Consider the following 19,046-nt stretch of genomic DNA (forward strand, 5'->3'; position numbering starts at 1 on the left):
ATTAAATGAAATAGGATATGCCTTCTATGTACCTATGAGTTATACAGAATAATCATTACCACAGATGTCCTCAGAGAACAAAGGAGAACAAGAAAGTATAAAGGTGGAGGAAGGCATGGAAGATATTTTCTGTTATCTTCTACTGTGTGGTCTTGCACTGCACTATTCTTTAAACAAAAAAAGGTCTCTGCAAGGGCAAGCCCCGCTTCAAATGTCCCCTTACCCTCCTGACTGGAGAATAATGTGTTTGTGTAGTATATGATTACACCAGACAAGGCTGTGAACACGTGTGATTTATTCAATGATCTATTCTGCTTCCTTTTAAAGATAAAGAATGCATTTAAGTCGATTGTGTATGAGACTGTGGTAATTCCTTAGAAGGCGCCATTCAAACAGAGAATAATATTACCTTATTTTAAAACACCAAGAGCATAGCCATTTCTCTGGTCTTCATTTTTTTTCCAGGCAACATCAATTAATACTTTCATTTATTTTAAAAGAGAAACATAAGACACACAAGTAATTACTTTGAAACAGTTTTAATTTTTCTTTGTAGAAGCCAAACAGTCCCATAAGACATTTACTTTTCAAAAATCCTTATATACAAATAACTGTAAGATGGAAGAAACAACTAAAGACAGCATAAACCACCAACACAACAGCTCCTAACAGTAGGCCAGGTCAGGGTGCAGACCTCATGAAAACAAGCTGCTGACCTTCTAAGAACTACAATCCCCAGGGAGCAATCTTGTCCTCTTTAACTTGCTGGGTGGCAGAGCTCAGGGGAATTACTCAAACTATGAAAATCCCCAAGCATGGTCACCTAGGGGGAAATGAGGAGACAGATATGACTTGAGCAGGATAATCATTTTCTTGTAGTAACAGTAAAGAAAAGTAAACTTAAGTGGTAAAGGCTGCGTGAGCTCCAACATCAACAGGTAGCTGTGTATTCTCCAGACATGGCATTTGTTAGTGAAGGCAGAACACACAATGTATACTTGCTACTTGTCTTTCAAATAACAGTCTCTATTCACATTTATTGATTATAGATACATGTAAATGGTATGTAAAAAAAGAAAAAGATAGCAAACACCAAGGCATACTGTTCTATGTGCAATTTATTTCACTTAATCCTCACAGTAAATCCTCACAGTAACCCTATGAGGTGAGAACCATTATTATTCGTGTTTTACCACACACAAAAAAATCTAAGTCATAGGGAATTTAATTGTTTGACCAAGATCACAAACCTGGAATGCAAAGCTAGGTATCTTGTCTCCAGAGCTCCTGCTTTTAATTTAGCTCCAGTTCTGCCTCATGTAATTGGATTTTTAACCCCATTATCACAGAGCTATTCTTCCAAGACTGTAAATTCTGTTTCTGCACTGTGAACTTCCACTTCTCTGAACCATTTTCATCTTCTGCCTCCCAATTCACCTTCTGGTTTCACCTGCTTCTATGAACAACCTGGACCCCTAGTCATTTCAGCTGTGCCCCAAACCCCTCCCAGGCCTCTCCTAAACAGGCACACCAAGGTGGCTGCCTGCACTGGTGATCTCTGTTGCTACCACTGCTTCTCAGCAGCAAAGCATTACTGCTGACCTGAGAAAAAGTCTTGCTGTTGGTCGGTAAGTGGGCCTCACTACTGCTCAGCAGTCCTTTCACTGACACTAAACAGCGTCCATAGCAGCTGTTCCAAACTTCTTCCAGGATTAAATCCCCCAATGCACCCATCTAGCCCTTTGCAGATTATCTTACCATGGCTTTATTGAAAATTCACCCAAAGTAGGGTTGTCAAAATGTAGGTTGTCAGGAGTTATCTGAATTTCAAATAAATAAGGAAACATAGTTTAGGGTAAATGAGTCCCAAATACTGCATTACAGAAATATTTAAGTGGTATTTAAACCAATAAAAATAGCAAACCAAGAGCCTATCAAATATTGTATGCCATGCCATGAGTCCTCAGTCATGTCCGGATCTTTGCAGCCCCATGGACTGTAGTCTGCCAGGCTCCTCTGTCCATGGGACTTCCCAGGCAAGAATACTGGAGTATTCTGCCATTTCCTTCTCCAGCCAAATATTGTATAGAACATACTTAATACTAAAAACTTGTTCATTGTTTACCTGAAGTTTAAATTTTACTGGGCATCTTGAATTTAATTTGCTAAATCTAATTCAATCAAATTCCTCTCTTTCCATTCCCAGAAGTATTCTCTCTTTTTTCCAAGGGTTAACTGGAGCAGGTGGCCATAGGAGCCCTATGGCACTGGCCTTTCTCCTAACTTCCCCTTCCTCTTCACCCTACATACCCCTCCGTTTCTACTTTCAAGCACACCCCTGTCATCCCTACTATGGTGTTCGTGATCCCAGTTCCTCCCCCGCTGTGTGAACCCGTGCCTTCACCAGGCCACTTGGCAGTTTCTCTAGAGGCGGATTCTATTTCCCAACCCTGGAATCTGGGCCTGGTCACATAACCTGGCCAACGCAATGAGGCAGAAGGGCCAGCATGTCAGTTTGGAATCTAGACCTCAAGAAGCCTTGTATATTTCTACTTGCCCTCTTAAGACTCATCTTCCAGATAAGAAAAAAAAAATTGAAGGAAAAAACCACTAATTCAAAAAGATACATGTACCCCAAAGTTCACAGCAGCATTATTTACAATTGCCAAGACATGGAAGCCAGCTAAGTGTCCATCAACAGATGAATGGATAAAGAAGGTGTGGTACATATGTACGATGGAATACTACTCAGTCATAAAAAATGACATTTTGCCATTTGTAGCAACAGGGATGGATTTTATGTTAAATGAAATAAGTCAGAGAGAGATACTGTATATCACTTATATGTGGAATCTAAAAAACACAACAAACTGTGAATATAGTACAAAAGCAGACTTACAGGTACAGAGAACCAGTGGGGGGAGGGTTGGGGGAGGGGCAATATAGGGGTTGGGAATTAGGAGATACAAACTATGATATATAAAATAAGCTACAAGGATACATTGTACAACACAGGGCATACAGCTAATATTTTATAATAATTACAAATGAGTATAGCCTTTAAAAATGTGAATCACTCTATTGTTCACCTATAATTTACATAATATTACACACCAACTGTACTATAATTTTAAAAATACTGCAATGACAATAAAGCCAAAAACAAAACTCCTCTTCCATCTCTATGAGAAAGACACGCTTAGGCAAGTTAGAGTCCCAGGAGGATGACAGATATGTGAAATAGAGCCCAGCCTAGAGGAAACCCCCCAGTAGGCTTTCAGAAGTATGAGCAAGCCCAGCAGAGATTAGCCAACCCTCAGACACTTGAACTGTAACAATTACTGTCTTAAACCACTGTGTTTTAGAATGTTTGTTATTCAGCAATAGCTAACTTGAGACATTGTCAGTAATGCCTAACGCGGCTCCCGAGCCGCGTTAGGCATTACTGACAAAACGTCTATCCCAACTTTCTTTCTTGCACTCCTAATCTACTGCAAAAAGTATCCTGTATTTTTTTTTTACCTTTGTTCTCTTGCCACTTATTTTTGTTATCTGTACCACTTCTCTCTCAATTGAAACCAAAACCTCGGAATGGTCTGTCCAATCACTTTGGCCCTGTCCTCATCCACTTTGGCCTCTATAGAGCACCTGACACGTCCGTTAAAATCCCCTGCTCTTGGACTGCACTACTATCAACTTCTTTGACTGTTTCATCTACTTCAGGGCTTCAGGGGTTTATCTTCTCTTACAGTCTTCTGGGCGTTTATTCATTCCCCGCCAAAGTAACTGTCATTGATTTGACTCACACCTTAATCTCCCACCCCCAAACTCTCTTCTAAACTGTAGTTTAATTGGTTCTCAAACCAATGCATTACAATTACCCAGAGGGCTTACTGATATTCAGATTGCCAGGGCCCTGTTCCTCAAGTTTCATATTCAGTTAGTCTGGGGTGGGGCCTGAGAATTTACATTTCTAACAAGTTCTTAGGTAATGCTAATACATCACTTTGAAAACCCCTTTTCTAGTTTCATATTTTTAACTAACAGTCTCCACCTGGTTATCCACAGGTGCCTCAAAGGTCACATACAGTGTCAGTTAGAGGTTTTTTTTATTGTAAGCCCTAGGAACCAATTTGGCTAACTATAGCAAAACAAGAATTTATTAGGGAGTTCACAGAATCAACGTGAAGGCTGGTAAACCATGTTCCAAATGAGACAGGAACAAGAAAAGAGACGACTCGACAGCTGAAGCACTACCTCTAAGTCAGAAGAAGTAAACAGTGTTCCTTGTGTCCTTAAGTCTCTCTGTTCAAGATTCACTCCAAATGAGAGTCCTTTACCCAACCCTGAGTTGTACCAGGGCAGCAACAGAAAGGATGATGGTGGAAGTAGCCGCAAAGGATTCCTCTTTTTTCTTACTGTCTTAGTTTAGACCCTCCTAATCAAGCAGGTGGATTACTACAACAACCTCTTAACTGGTTTTCTTGCCCCTAATCTAACCTCCAGTTCATTCTCCTCATTTTCACATCATGTTCAGTTATCTCTTTAAGACATGCCATTTTCTTCTTTGCCTTGTCTGGTGTAGTGTTCCTGTCTTATCTTAAGTAATAAATTACTTCTCTTTATGTGCAAGTGGTTGGGATACTTTTACATCAGCAGACTCATAAAATGGAAAAGTAGTTTTAGAAGGTAGGGAATACGTTCTATTGTAAAATGAGGATCTAATTCCCTAGTAACTAGCAAGGATCTAATTCCCTAGCAAGGATCAGAAGTGGTCCCAAAGGTCTGCATTGAGACCCCTCTAGGAGCCTTTAAGAGATCAATATCTTATGAGACTAAAGACAAGGACCTAGCCCTCAATTGTATTACCAGCACTGGACTCAAAACAGGCACTTAATGAAATCATCTCCAGGCCCTCCTTACTTTAGGTTAGTATATGTGTTAGCCTCCTGACTGACTTCCTGGTCTGCAGTCTCTGCCTGCCTATCTCCTTGCTACCAAATCCTTCCTGTATAGCAATGCTAAATCAAACCGATCATCATTTCCTGCTCAAAACTATCAGACTCCCCAAAACATGCTTGCCAACTATAAACCTCTCAGTATTCAAACCCTTCCATAATCTGGTTTCAACCAACTTTTCTAGGCTTTCTTCCACTTGTTACTTACACTATCAACCTTGTCTAGACAAACAAGGTTTTTTCAATAAAACCTTTTCTGCTCTTATTGGTTTGGTTCCTCTTTTTGAAATGTGTTTGTCCCATGGTGTATACTCTACCTTACCCTACCTTCAAAGTCTAGGTAAAATTTGTCAGTATGCGTGTGCATGCCAAGTTGCTTCAGTTGTGTCTGATTCTTTGTGACCCCATGGACTATAGCCTGCCAGGGTCCTCTGTCCATGGGATTCTCTAGGCAAGAATACTGGAGTGGCTTGACATGCCCTTCTCCAAGGGATCTTTCCAACCCAGGGATCAAACCTGGGTCTCTTATGCCTCCTGTATTTGCAGGCAAGTTCTTTACCACTCACTAGCACCACCTGGGAAGTCAGTGCTCCTAACCTTTTTTAATCCATGACTCACATTTCAGGTTCTTTTGGACATGCCCTCTTGTACCACATACCTGTTAACTCCTGAGTTAAGGATCTTTCTATTTGGAACTTTTTAAAACTAATGTCTTGTTTGTATAAATACTTCATGTTAAACACATACTATCTTAAACTTCATTATAAGCTTGTATTATTTGTTTTACCGGATTTTAAGAGCATTAAGAAGCTTTCTATTACTACTTAATTTTCTGTATTTCCCAGAAACTACTCCTGTGCCTTACACATAGTAGTGGTGATTATAATCTGTTGCACAAATGGATGTTTATAATATGGGGCTAGTGTTTGGGACTAATCCCTTATAGAAAGCAGCCAGTGGCTGCATCAGGAATTCCTGAACTGCTGGAATCAAGGGATATAAGTCTTGGTGGTCGGAACTAGAAGCTGAGTCTAAAACCAACGATGATCAGGTTGTAGTCAAATGCCAGGAGGCCAAACACAAGCATCAATTAAAAAGATCCAAAGACCAAACCTGAGACAATGTGTAGAGCAAATGATATGGAGTAAGGCAAAGGAAAGTAGAAATAATAATAGGTTAATAATAAGTGGATGGGGATCCGGGATAGTAGACTTCTTTAGGGGCTTATGCATAGCACTTACCAAATCAAAATGAGTGGTTTGTTGGTAGAATGGAGTTGCCTAAGAATCAGAAGTTGGGCTGGCAGCCATTTATCATTTCTAGCAAAGAAACACATACATGGAAATAAATTTATAATTGCAAACATAGTGAAATATAAATCAATTTGCTTTGATAGATTTAATTTGAGCTCCATTTTCTTGCTTCTGCCTTGTCTCCTTAATTTCATAGTTTTGCACAAGATTACATACAAGTTCTAATGTATTTTTTTTCCTTTTATTATGGATAGAAAAAAACATTTTTAAGAGATACAATATCATAGTACTCAATATCAAATACAAAAATTTAGAAAAAAATTTTTGCTATATTTTTTAGATTTTTTATTCTACCAGTTAGTAAAGCTACAATAAGAAAATGGTACCTAGTAAGTGACAGATAGGGAAGCCTGGTGTGCTACTGTCCATTGGATCACACGACTTAAGAGTCAGACACGACTTAGCCACTGAAAAACACGACCCTAATAACCACTGATTTTCCTACGTGGACTGTTCACAGCCTGGAAAATTCCAAGAATATTTCACAAAGGTTTTTAAAAAAAATTTTAACATAAAATAAAAAAAATCCTAATTATCAGAAATGCCTATTTTATTATTGAGAGCTCTAAAGAGTTTAATGCCTCACAGCTACCTTTCCTTATCAAGCATTTGTTTCATTTGCCTGTCAGTCTGTGCGGTTGAGTTGAGCAGCTCTCTGCCACACGCAGTGTTTTCTTATACTAATTAGCAGCAAGCATTGTGGCAAAAACTAATGTCCACATGAAATGCACAGCAAAACTCACTTTAAATTCTATTGTAAACATGCAGTAGTCCTTGGCATGAATTGTAAAATAAATTTCATTTTGAATTAAATGCTGAAAAAGTATACTTTTAAAACCTATATTATTCTTTCTGATATTACTGAGACAAGGATAAACTCCCATATTAATTTCTTTAAGAGTCAGTATTTGGCAAACAACATAAAAGAATAGGAAGATGACTTACCAAGGAGCTAGGTGACCTGGAACCCACATACTCTTTGGGGTTTTAGGCAAGTTACTTATTCTAAATCTCAATTTCCTCATCATAAAATCTAAAGACCTGAATTAGCTTAACGGTTCTTTAGAGGAAGAGGCATTAGAACTTGGTATTTCTGACTTGGTAGATGTGAGAAGGGAGAGTCTGGGTAAGTGTGACTTTACAATACTTCATGGCTGATCCTGATACATATTACTGGGTTAAGAATCAAAGGACTAAACCATTTCATGGGTCTTTGCAATTTTAAAACTCTACTTGTTATGTTCAATCAATGGAATTTTAATAGCTCCCAGCTTTCATCATTATTCTCTTCTTAATGAATACTATTTTAGGCAAATCCATGTAGTCTCTAGTTGTTATAACTCCGGGCCAGAGGCCTAAGACACAGCTCACTTGAGTCATTTCATTCTTGCCTTTCCCAGCTTCCCCTTTCCATCATTTCTTAATGAAGTGTATTTCAGGTAATAAAGAAGCTATAATTATTATTAATATTGTTGTTGTGTAGTTGTTCAGTTGTGTCCAACTCTTTGTGACCCCATGGACTGCAACACGCCAGGCTTCTCTGTCCTTCACTATCTCCCTGAGTCTGCTCAAACATGTCCACTGAGTCAGTGAAGCCATCCAAACATCTTATCCTCTGTCGCCCCCTTCTCTTCCTGCCCTCCATCTTTCCCAACACCAAGGTTTTTTCCTGTGAGTTGGCTCTTCACATCAGGTGGCCAAAGTATTGGAGCTTCAGCATCAGTCCTCCCAATAAATAATAATTTATTATCCTAAGTTATGAATAATAGCTTACAGTTACTGGGTGCTTACCAGTTCTAAGGTATTAACTCATTTAAAACACATAATTCAATCTTCTGCCAATGCAAGAGACACAGGTTCAATTCCTGGGTCAGGAAGATTCCCCCGCAGAAAGGCAGAGCAACCCACTCCAGTATTCTTGCCTGTAAAATCCCATGGACAAAGGGGCTTGGTGGGCTCCATCTACGAGGTTGCAAAAGAATCAGATACAACTTAGTAACTAAAACAATTCAATCCTCACAACCACTCTGTGAGGTAGGAACTTAGTATTATCATCTGTATATCATGGATGGGAGAATTGAGGTACAGAAAGTAATCTGCCCAAAATCACAGAGCAGGGACCTAGGGAAGGTGGGCTGTAGAGTGAGTTCTTAACCATGCTGCCACTCAATAAACAAGTATATGTACAAACATACACATTGCTGTTGCCCATCCATGCAGCACTGCTTTCCCTGCTACTTCAGCAGGGAAAGGGAGTGTGTCCTCAGAAATTTGTGGGATCAGAAACGATGGAAAGGGGAAGCTGGGAAAGGCAAGAATGGAATGAATCAAGTGAGCTGAGCCTTAGGCCTCTGGCCCCAAGTTACAACTGGAGACTACTTGGATTTGCCTCTAAAAGGTTAAGTATCGTAGTAGTGATTTCCCTTCCATTATCATTTCATTCCATAATGTTTGAGACTGTTCTTTTTGACTATTCAAATATTAATTTTAAAAAAACATTAAACATTTACCTTATTGGATAGACAAGACCCCAAACTATTGATATAAAGTAAAACAGGAAAGTAAGCACAAAAGCTAAATTAGAGAATTAGAGAGAGGTTAATGTAATTGAAATGATTCAGCCTAATAGTACTTTTGGGTATACAAAGAATTTATAACATTGTATCTTGGTTTATGAAGTATGAGGTTCAGATGGGTAGAGACTAATACATTATAAAGAAAACCTTCTCTTCCCAACAGTATGGATAGAGAATGATCTAGCCTGGACTGGAGGTCCTGAATTTAGTGTTACTGACAAAGTGACAATTTAGCATTACCAACAAAGGTGAATTTATTGCACTGAAAAAAGTCTGTCTAGTCAAAGCTATGGTTTTTTCAGTAGTCATGTATGGATGTGAGAGTTGAACACATAAAGAAGGCTGAGCATCGAAGAACTGATGCTTTTGAATTGTGGTGCTGGTGAAGACTCTTGAGAGTCCCTTGGATTGCAAGGAGATCAAACCAGTCAATCCTAAAAGAAATCAGTCCTGAATATTCATTGGAAGGACTGATGCTGAAGCTGAAACAAACTCTAATACTTTGGAAACCTGATGCGAAGAACTGACTCACTGGAAAAGACCCTGATGCTGGGAAAGATTGAAGGCAGGAGGAGAAGGGGACGACAGAGGACGAGATGGTTGGATGGCATCACTGACTCAACGGACATGAGTTTGAACAAGCTCTGGGAGTTGACGATGGACAGGGAAGCCTGGTGTGCTGCGGTCCATGGGATGGCGAAGAGTTGGACATGACTGAGCGATTGAACTGAACTGCCAATATGCACAGCAGTTATTTTTCTCTATCTGGGTGCACTCAGCAACCTGGGAACAGACACTTAGTTAAACTGGTGTTTTCCCAAGTGATACCAGGGCAACACAGCAAGGACACATGGTTCCTGGCAAGACAGATAACTTAAAACAGAATGCAGCAGGAGACAAAAGAAGTGAAGGCAGGATAAGGCCGATAGGGAGAAAGAAGTGAAGTCTCTGGAATAGAGTTCCCAACTCAGAGAAACCTGAGAAGGTAGAGGCTGCAGCAGAGCTGGGAAGAGCACTGGAAATGAGACGTCAGGGAACTGAGAATTGCTGTGCTGGGAGTAACTGAGACAGCGAGTTAGGATGAAAGTTCTGGCCAGATGTGAAGTCTGTATTTCTGAAGTCAGAGGAGTTGGATGTATGATGAGATTCTCAATGTGGCAACAGAAGCGAGAGGCTGAAGATCACATCAAGGAACTCTGAGGCTGGTGCTAGGAAGCTGTCTTTTTGGGTGATGAATTTACTCAGGATGAGGGCAGGAATGCTGGTAAAGAGGAAGATGTAGCCAAGTGTCATGGTCATTAATAAATTTTGAAAGACCCTGGATATGCTTAGTACAGGGGACTGGATATTCTAGAAAGGTATCTTTCTCCTTTATTTATATGAGTTTTCAGTCTAAGAACAGCTCATAGTAATGCAGAAGCAGCAGCTCAAGAAAAATGAGTAATGTTTCCCCTCATTCTTAAGACTAATCTTTGCTGTACTTTTTAAACTTGGCAAGAACCTCTGCTTCACATTTTAAAAAATATTTGGCTGTGCCAAGTGTTAGCTGCAGCATGCGTGGTCTTCGATCTTAGCTGTGGTAGGTGGGATCTGATTCCCCAACCAGGAATCAAACCCAGGGCCCTGCATCAGGAGACTGGAGTTCTCAATGGATTATCTGGGAAGTCCCACATTTTCATCCTAAGGCTAGGTCTGCTAAAGTCGAATGGAAAATGAAATTACTTGCTAGTTTAGGCAAAAAAAAAAAAAAAAAAAAAAAAAACAACCTCTCAGTTCCCTGCTGTCATAAATTTGTGGAAGTTAATGTTTTAAAAACAAATTACAACACAACTGCCCTAGCTCTGGTTTGAAAACATCTGGTGAGACCACTGGGTACAGTTTCCCACTATTCTTTAAATTTTTTTTTTATTTTAAAGATATAAAAACACACATACAAAGGTTTGTTACAATCTTGAAGGAACAGGTTGGCATGTTATTTACTGACAGGCTGACCTTTACACAAACAACCCCTGCCTTCAACAAGCTGAAATTACTGTTACTGATGCCTTCAGAATAGTGTCTGCTTCAGAGAGCAGCACATTTTGTCCAAGTCATACAGAAGTGGCTATATTGGACACCATTTTGTCAGCAAATGGTGCAATGCAGAGAGCAGGGCAAAATTATTTCTGCAGTACCAACCATATATGTGATACTATGCAAGTAAAAAAAGGAAATGTCAAAATGTCAAGAAACTTACAATTTATTGGTCAATTACACAATACTTTAGCACAGAGCTAGGTCTTACATTTTTTGAATCACCCTCAGCATCTAACATAGGACTTTAGAGATATCAAGTTAACAAGTTAAAACAATACAAAATGCTTAGAAGGAATAAAATACATGCATAATATAGGTGACCAAGAGAAAACAGCTAAACTTGTGTCATTACTACCTATGAAAAATCTTGCTTCTAATTTTAAGCATGTACTGACACAGGAAGGTCCCTATTGTTACCCTTACTTTTACCCAGATAACTCCTCTTCCTACTTAAAATATTAACTTAGAGTCATATTCCTCAAGAAAGTCTTTATTCTTCTCTCTAGACTAAGTTGGACAGCTTTGCCATGTGAGAATGGCACCCTGTTCTTTGGAAGTATTTGGTCATCTCAAATGATCTGTTTAATAGCTGCCTTTTCCACTAGACCAGGGATCAGTAAATAGCTCATGGATCAAACCCAGCCTCGCTGCCTGTTTTTTAAATAAAGTTTTATTGGAATTCACTCTTTCATATATGTGTGATTCATGACTGTTTTTGTGTTTCTATGGCAAAGTTGAATAGTTTGTAAGAGAGACCATATGGCCTGAAAAACCTAAAATTTATCTGTCCCTTTATAGGAAAAATTTGCTAAACCCTGCACTAGAATATAAGAATGAAAGCTGAAGTCATGCCTGTCATTTTTACTTCTATATTCCTAGCACCTAGCATGATAACTGGCACCTAAGTATTTTTGGACTAATTTCAACCTCAAGCTTTAACCCATTTTATCAGCGATACGTATGAGATCACATTAATTGGCCTGTGTTTATTACAGCATTATAATCACTGCTTATCCAGATAATGATTGTAGTATTCTAGTTGGGGTGGGGGACAAAAATTAAATTATACACAAATGAATGGGTTATTGCAATGAGGTAAGTGCTATGGGAAAAAAACAGTACAATTAGAGTAACAGAGAAACATAATCAAATACAGTTTGGGAAGCCCTCCATAAGTGACCTTTGACCTGAAATTTTTTTAAAAATTTTATTTATTTATTTGGCTGCTCTGGGTCTTAGTTGTAGCATGTGGGATCTAGCTCCCTGACCAGGGATCGAACCTGGGCCCCCTGGACTGGAAGCTCAGAGTCTTAGCCACTGGACCACCAGGGAAGTCCCTGACCTGAAATTTAAAGAGTAACTAGGGAAAAGAGGTGGAGAGTGGAAGAACAAACCAGGCAGAAAGAAAATCACATACAGTTCTCTCTTCTTTGGAGAGGAAGAACATGGCATGTATGGAGAACTGATGCTCTTGTCAAATAATAAACAGTAAAGTAAATTCCTGCAAAGTTAAGAGTAGGATCCAAAATGGAGCTAATGACTGTGATATTTATAACATAAAATTTGAAACATTCTGTTACTGGTCAACAGTAGGAAGATGGAAGCTATTGTACGTCCATGACACAGTGTATTCTGCATCCATTAGAATAATGTATACAAAGAATTCTCATTTGCATGGGAAATGTTTCTGCTTCAATGTAAAGTGAAAAAAAGAACCCAAGAGATTATTTCCATTATGTAAAGTATTTATTGAAACATTTTCTAGGGCAAAAATGGACTAAAATGTTAATCATAACTGCCTTTGGGTGGGATTGAATGTCCTATATTTTATGGTTTTTCATATTTTCTTTCCTATGCATTTCAAATCTTCAAGATTAGACAAACATATTTTACTGAAATAAGGAAACACAAATGTTGTTCTGTGACCTACACATCTGACAGTAAATAGGCTCTCCTGGCTCCTGGAAAGGGGATGCAAATTGAGGATCAAAACCCAGGAGAGTTTACTGTCAGTAACAACAATTATTAGTGGAAGTTCTCTTGCAGTGTGATTTAAGTTGTGCAGTGGGGACTTTGGGGCAAAGGAAAACTACCCTGAGATATGTCTACAGACACTTGCTTGTAAGATTTTGTTATTTTTATTATTTAAACTGAGAACTTAAACTAACCTTATTATATGGGTTTGGTTTCTTCCGGCCTAGGCATAATCCACTGGAAATGCCCCAATATTAGTTCTGGATATGTAATTTAGATGAAGGTCCTGGAGAGCGCAAGCATCAGTTCTAATATTACTCTATTCTGAAAGTTTTTTGTTTCCTAAACATCTTCTTTAATTTATAGGCTCATTGGTCTCTCCCTTAAAACTACTACTGCTAATTTATGGAAGTAGAAGAGTTGAAAGTTGTTTTCTGAAAGTTTTGTTTCTCCCTGTGACTGAGCAGATTAACTGGTTAAAAAGATAAGAACAGAGAGAAATTCAGCTCTCACCATGATTAATTTTACTGTCCTTCAGTTTTTTTTTTTAAAGAAGAGACATAAAACTCCATTCTTTTAGTAAAAAAATATTTTATTAATCATTCAGGCAATACATATTTATGTGCCTATCTTATACCCAGATGACTGCTGTGAATAAATTGGGGGAAACCTGCATGAAGTCTTTTTGAGAGCGAGCAGTCCAATGGCAACTGCCTCCAGAGTTAGCCATATTTACTTAGGTCTTCTAAATCCCCTCCAGGAGGAAATGAGTTTCTTTTCCATCATGGTTTCAGAGAGGCCAGACACTGTATGAAGGACTGAGTAAAAATTTCCCTTAGAAAAGATCAACTACCATTTATATGCAAGTGACACATAAAATTCACTGGTCCCCTTTAAATTTTCATTCCCAAATGTTTGCTTCATCACCAAGGTCGTTCATATTATTTTTCTGATAACGGAAAAAAAAGATCACCATAATTCTGCTCTCCCAGGTATGAGAATTTTGAAATCTTTTTAACTCAACTCTGTATTTTGCTCTGCTTGAGAATCCAAAGCAAAAATTGCACATGACCTTTCCTAGATCTGTAATGATCATGGTTCCTAGCTGCAGACATCAGAGTCCACTCCAGGAGTTCAGTAGAGAGAAGTAACTCCTCTTTGGGGGCATTTAGAAATATATGGGGGCATTTTTATCACAGTGGAATGTAGTGCCCAGGGGTCAGGGATGTTAAATATCCTGCACAATAAAGAATTGTTTCATTCAAAATATCAGGAGAACCCCCCTTGAGAAACACTGAGCTCAGGGTCAACTTCATGGGCATGCAAACTGTGCAGTCATACAGGGTCCACTGCTCGGTTTAATGCTCTGCAGTTACCATGCTGAAAATCTTAATACTTTTATGTTTGAATGTCTGTTTTATAAAAGAAGTCAGTGGTACAATGGATCATACAGGCAAGTAGAGGAGGCAACCTGTTTGTCTTTTTCCTTATACCCAGTTTGCATACATCAGTATAATGCCTCACAAGGATTATGATGAGCCTAAGTAGTGTGGGAACTCAGAGAGTTACAACGTGGCTACAAGGCACGCATGCTACATCAGTGACTGGTTTAGTGGAGGCACTGGCAGCTCCAAGAGGCAATGCATTCCATTCCAGCCAGAAGTTGTGTCGGGTACAGAAAAAAGACAGTGGCATCCTAAGACACACACGTGACCAAATAACTCTATCATATCCTTTCTTGTGTGTTACTTTTCTGTATAACTATTTTCACTGAAAATGATGACAGAGAAGGAAGGGGAAAGGTAGGGCAACCCAGAGTTCCTTTCAGTTCAGTCCTTCCTTACTCAGGTTGATAGGCTGTGCTCCTATCAAGAAGGGAAAGAAAAACAGCTGAGTTGGTTGTATGCAGTATTTACACTGCTCTGAAAAGCACAAAATACATCCTTGTGGGATGTACAAACTACAAAATATGAACTGTGTAATTTTGGTGATTTCGTGTATGAGTTAAATGCTCTTGTATTTGCATCTATAAATGGCACTGCACAATTAAAGATAAATGATAAAATTCATCCTAATAATCTAAAATTCTAATTTTTCTATACTCAGAATGACATTAAAACACAAATTTAAAAAACAGCACAAGTCGAGGGAGAGATGACAGAAGAAAGAAAAAGCCTTATATTTTCAGTACATGTAATGGCAACTTTTTTCCTGCTTTGTGAACAGGGGCCCTACATTTTTCATTTTGCTCTGGGCTCAACAAACTGTGTAGCTGACTGTGACTGAGCTAGTTTAAGCAGAAAGGGATTAAAGGATAGTACTTAGCTCATAGATCTCTGAGAGGACCAGACAATCAGGCTTGGATAATACATCGCTAGAAACAACATCCAGAAAAAACCACACCAGGAAGAACATTCATCCCACATCACATTGCTATTCTAGCAGAAACCCACCGTAGCACCTCCTGCTACAGCACCTATGACTCCCAAAACGGATGCCAGAATTCCTCCCCAGCTACTCAGAATAATCAGACACCTCTGCCATGGTGTTTGCCAGAAAATCCCATTGCCCTGAGTGCAGTTGAGGCATTGTGTTGCTCATTTTCAGGTCTGTCTTGAATGGGCATATTTGATTGCTGGAAACTAGGTCGCATGGAGTGAAAGGCTGAAGCTAGCTGGTAATCCTCAGCTTCTCCAACTAACTCCCCATTCAGTGAAACCACTTTGATAGCCTGGGAGTATTCACACAATGAAAATTGGTCAGTACTAGAAATCAGGGTCTTTCCCCTCCTCCAGCCATCCTTAATGACTTACCAGCACACCACTCATCCATGCCAGTACTCCAGTTGCAAGGGAGTGTTGAAACATTATTTTACAATTTTCTAACTTCTAAAGTACAGAAAAGCAAGCTAGAAGGGGGTTGGATGAGTGTTGAATAAGCCATCTTATAATATCTGCCAAAAAATTATGGTATCCATTGCTTTCTGTTCTAGATTATAAATTGCTAAGAGGCAGATGCTAACAGACATTGAACAGTATTGGTATAGAAGGCTGCTGCTGCTGCTAAGTCGCTTCAGTCGTGTCCAACTCTGTGCGACCCCAGGGATGGCAGCCCACCAGGCTCCCCCGTCCCTGGGATTCTCCAGGCAAGAACACTGGAGTGGGTTGCCATTTCCTTCTCCACAGAAGGCTGAGCAGGCTTTTACTAAAGGCATGACATGATGAGCATAGGTCAGTGAACTAGAAGAGATGATCAAATGTTCATTGATATGACTATAATACATTTCTGTGATGCTAGACTGTAAAACCTCTAAGAGCAGGAAACATGTCTGCTTCGTTTCTCACTATATCTCAAATCATTTGGCAAATAGTCACTTAACAGTAACAACTAAAAAAGATGCTTTAAGGTTATTGAGTATAGAGTTCAATTTTGGCATTTCTCATACTGTATGGAGGTAAGAGTTTCAAATGATTTTACTGTTTTCAGATGAGTTAAATGTCTGGATGTCAAAGTTTATTATGATACTTTTACATATATTATCTCACATAATATCCCATAAAAGTTAAAACAGGAATTACTCTCCATTTAATAGATGAGGAAAGAAACCCCCCAAAAGAGTTATCTTTCCAAACTCATTTACCTAGTAAATGATGGTTTTTCATTCTCTGACTCGAGTCCAGAGCTCTTTCTTACCTCTGAAGAATATATTTATAAAACACATTTGACAGTGATTAATTAGGGGAGTATTGTCAGGTTTTCAATCTGAGCATTAATTTAATTACATGCAACTGGACACAATATCCTAATTTCATGCTGCAAATGTTTTTCTTCAAGAGTGAACATTCCTTCCTTGGAGTTCTAGAAGGATCTGAATGGTGGTTGCAACTGCCTTTTCTTAAAGTAAATGATGTTGATTTAAGAGGTAGGAGGAAAGAAAACATTTTCTAGAAATAGCTAATCTGTGAATTTGATGGTTGCTAATTGTTTAGTCACTAAATTGTGTTCAACTCCTGTGACCCATGGACTGTAGCCCACCAGGCTCTTCTGTCAATGGGATTTCCCAGGCAGGAACACTTTGACCTTTTTCTAGTTAGGAATAGTATAAATATTATGGGTTTACTAGATTGTAATATAGTACAGGCATTCATGATTTTATATTATCGAAGAACCACAACAGTGGTGGGTGGAGTTGCTAACAATACAGATTTCCAGGTCCCATCCCTCAAAAATGTGATTTAGTAAGGGCCAAGCCATTAAATTTTTCAAAATATTAAATTTTAAAGAACACTCTAGTGGCATTGAATACTGTGAGAATCACTGGTACTGTGCATCTGATTTCAGCTTGTACAAGATATTTTTCCAGAAAATGCATTTTGTATGGTAGTCCTTTTTAAAAATCACTTCCATTGCCATCTAAAACTTAAACCAACTTAAGAGATTTTGCCTCTTAAAACACTAGGTAATTTTCTGGATATTAGTAGAAATCTCGCAAGATATGTTTATAATCATGCTCTCAGGTTGAAAACGCAGGCTAATTTGATGTGGTAATCAGTCTCGAATTCCCTGGAGCACAGATTCTTATTAGCATTGTATGTCATGGAATTTATGGACAGCTTACCAATGCTCTCTCCCTTTGAGCTTTCTGGTTTTCCTACTTTGAGAACCACAGTATTTCCAAATGAGGATCTCTCACAACTCTTCAAATATATAGCAACCTATTAACCATTAAAATACACCTGGAAATACATGTGTGAAAGAACGATCTCTAATTTGGATAGATTGAAAATGACTGTCAAAAGTCCTAATTCAGTAGCATATTTCAAACTCGAAACCACGGTTTCTGCCGTCTACTGGTTAAATAATTTTACTGGGAAGAAACTCTTATAAATTTTTAAGTGAAAACACTCGTTTCACAGATGAGCAAACTGAGGCCCCGAAAAAAAACCAATTTGTCCAAGGTCACGCCCAGTGTTAGTGACCAAGTCAGGCAAAAACCTAATGGTTCCAATATTATGGACAACTCAGCTGCATCGCTTACTACCCTTTTTTTTTTTACCCCTTGCTTTCACAACTGCACCCCTCCTTTTTGGATGAAGTTGTTTTGTCTAACGGTCCTTCCTTTTGCTTTCTGGCCTTAGGCTAGTAAACCCTCACACAAGCCATTAATGAGTAACACTGGGAGTCCACATCTGATGCGGTGACTTTCATGGGCCTTTTTCTTTGGTCGAAAATTTCGCTGAAGGGCTCTTAATCCTACATTCCGCCGGGGAAGGGAGGGGAGGGAGGTCACTGGGAACTGACAAGTCCTTACATGTCCAGGCGCGCGCCCGGGACGCAGCCTGCGGGCCCCGGGAGGAAACCAAGGAAGGATATACTACGGCGAGAGGGAAGCAAAGGGGCGGGAGAAAAACACCGCGGTGGGAAATCCCTGTGCACTGGATCTGCCAACCCCTGGCAAAGATGAGCAGAGCCGAGCGTGAATAAATCTCATTAAGCGGCCGGGCGCAGACACTGCAGAACGGCGGAGGAGGGGGCCCGGCGTCTCGCACGTTCGGGAGGGAACGGCGGGGCGGCCCTTTTATAGGCCGAAGCCCGCGCTCGCGCGCCCCCGCCCCTCGCGCCGCCCCTGGGCCACGCGCGAGGCCGCAGCGTTACCTGAGAAAGGCCGGCTGCGTCCGCCGCCCCCGCCTCCCGCGAGGCCGAGGCGGCACGAGATCTGCGCCTCGCCTTCCCCCCTCCCCGCCCCGCTCCCCCGGGCGGGTTTTCTTACCTTGTAAAAGGCCGTTTCCGCGGCTGCCCCCGCCTTCTCTGCAGGATGTGAAATGGCGGTCGGCGAGGCGAGCGTGATCGCCGCGGCTCCGGCCAATCCCGCCTAGCCGCCAAAAAACGACCCTGAACACTGGCGCCCCCCTCCCCGCCGGGCCCTCCGAGCCCATCCATGACATCGGTGCTCCGCCGCCCCCTCCCTCCGCTGCCCCTCACCCCAGGTGGCCGTGCCCACCGGCCGAGTCATCGATTCCCCGTGCCCAGCGCGGGCCCGGCTCTCCTGCAGCCTCCGCCCTCGCGGCGTGCCCGGGGGCGGGGGGAGAAAAACACCTACTCGGCCCCCCGCTTGGGTGTCCCGCTCGGGTGCCCGCCCCGCTCCCTCC

General features: G+C 40.4%; 1 long non-coding RNA gene and 1 other non-coding gene across 5 annotated transcripts; both read right to left on the reverse strand.

Annotated features, from left to right (window-relative positions):
* Nucleotides 1-523: 523 nt before the first annotated feature.
* On the reverse strand, nt 524-19,027 carry LOC120862497. Of its 4 annotated transcripts, none has more exons than XR_005720784.1 (5): nt 18,880-18,998; nt 18,668-18,769; nt 6,200-6,277; nt 1,759-1,820; nt 524-823 (listed from the first exon to the last, which is right to left on the reverse strand). It is a non-coding gene; the product is annotated as an uncharacterized LOC120862497 (long non-coding RNA). The 4 variants fall into 4 exon arrangements; XR_005720785.1 differs by lacking the exon at nt 18,880-18,998 and adding an exon at nt 8,063-8,233 and having other exon boundaries at nt 18,668-18,842; XR_005720783.1 differs by having other exon boundaries at nt 18,668-19,027.
* On the reverse strand, nt 12,183-12,255 carry TRNAG-UCC. Its single transcript has one exon. It is a non-coding gene; the product is annotated as a tRNA-Gly (tRNA).
* Nucleotides 19,028-19,046: the final 19 nt, after the last annotated feature.

Source organism: Oryx dammah, unplaced genomic scaffold (genome assembly GCF_014754425.2).
Source record: "Oryx dammah isolate SB20612 unplaced genomic scaffold, SCBI_Odam_1.1 HiC_scaffold_4, whole genome shotgun sequence".
Lineage (NCBI taxonomy): Eukaryota > Metazoa > Chordata > Mammalia > Artiodactyla > Bovidae > Oryx > Oryx dammah.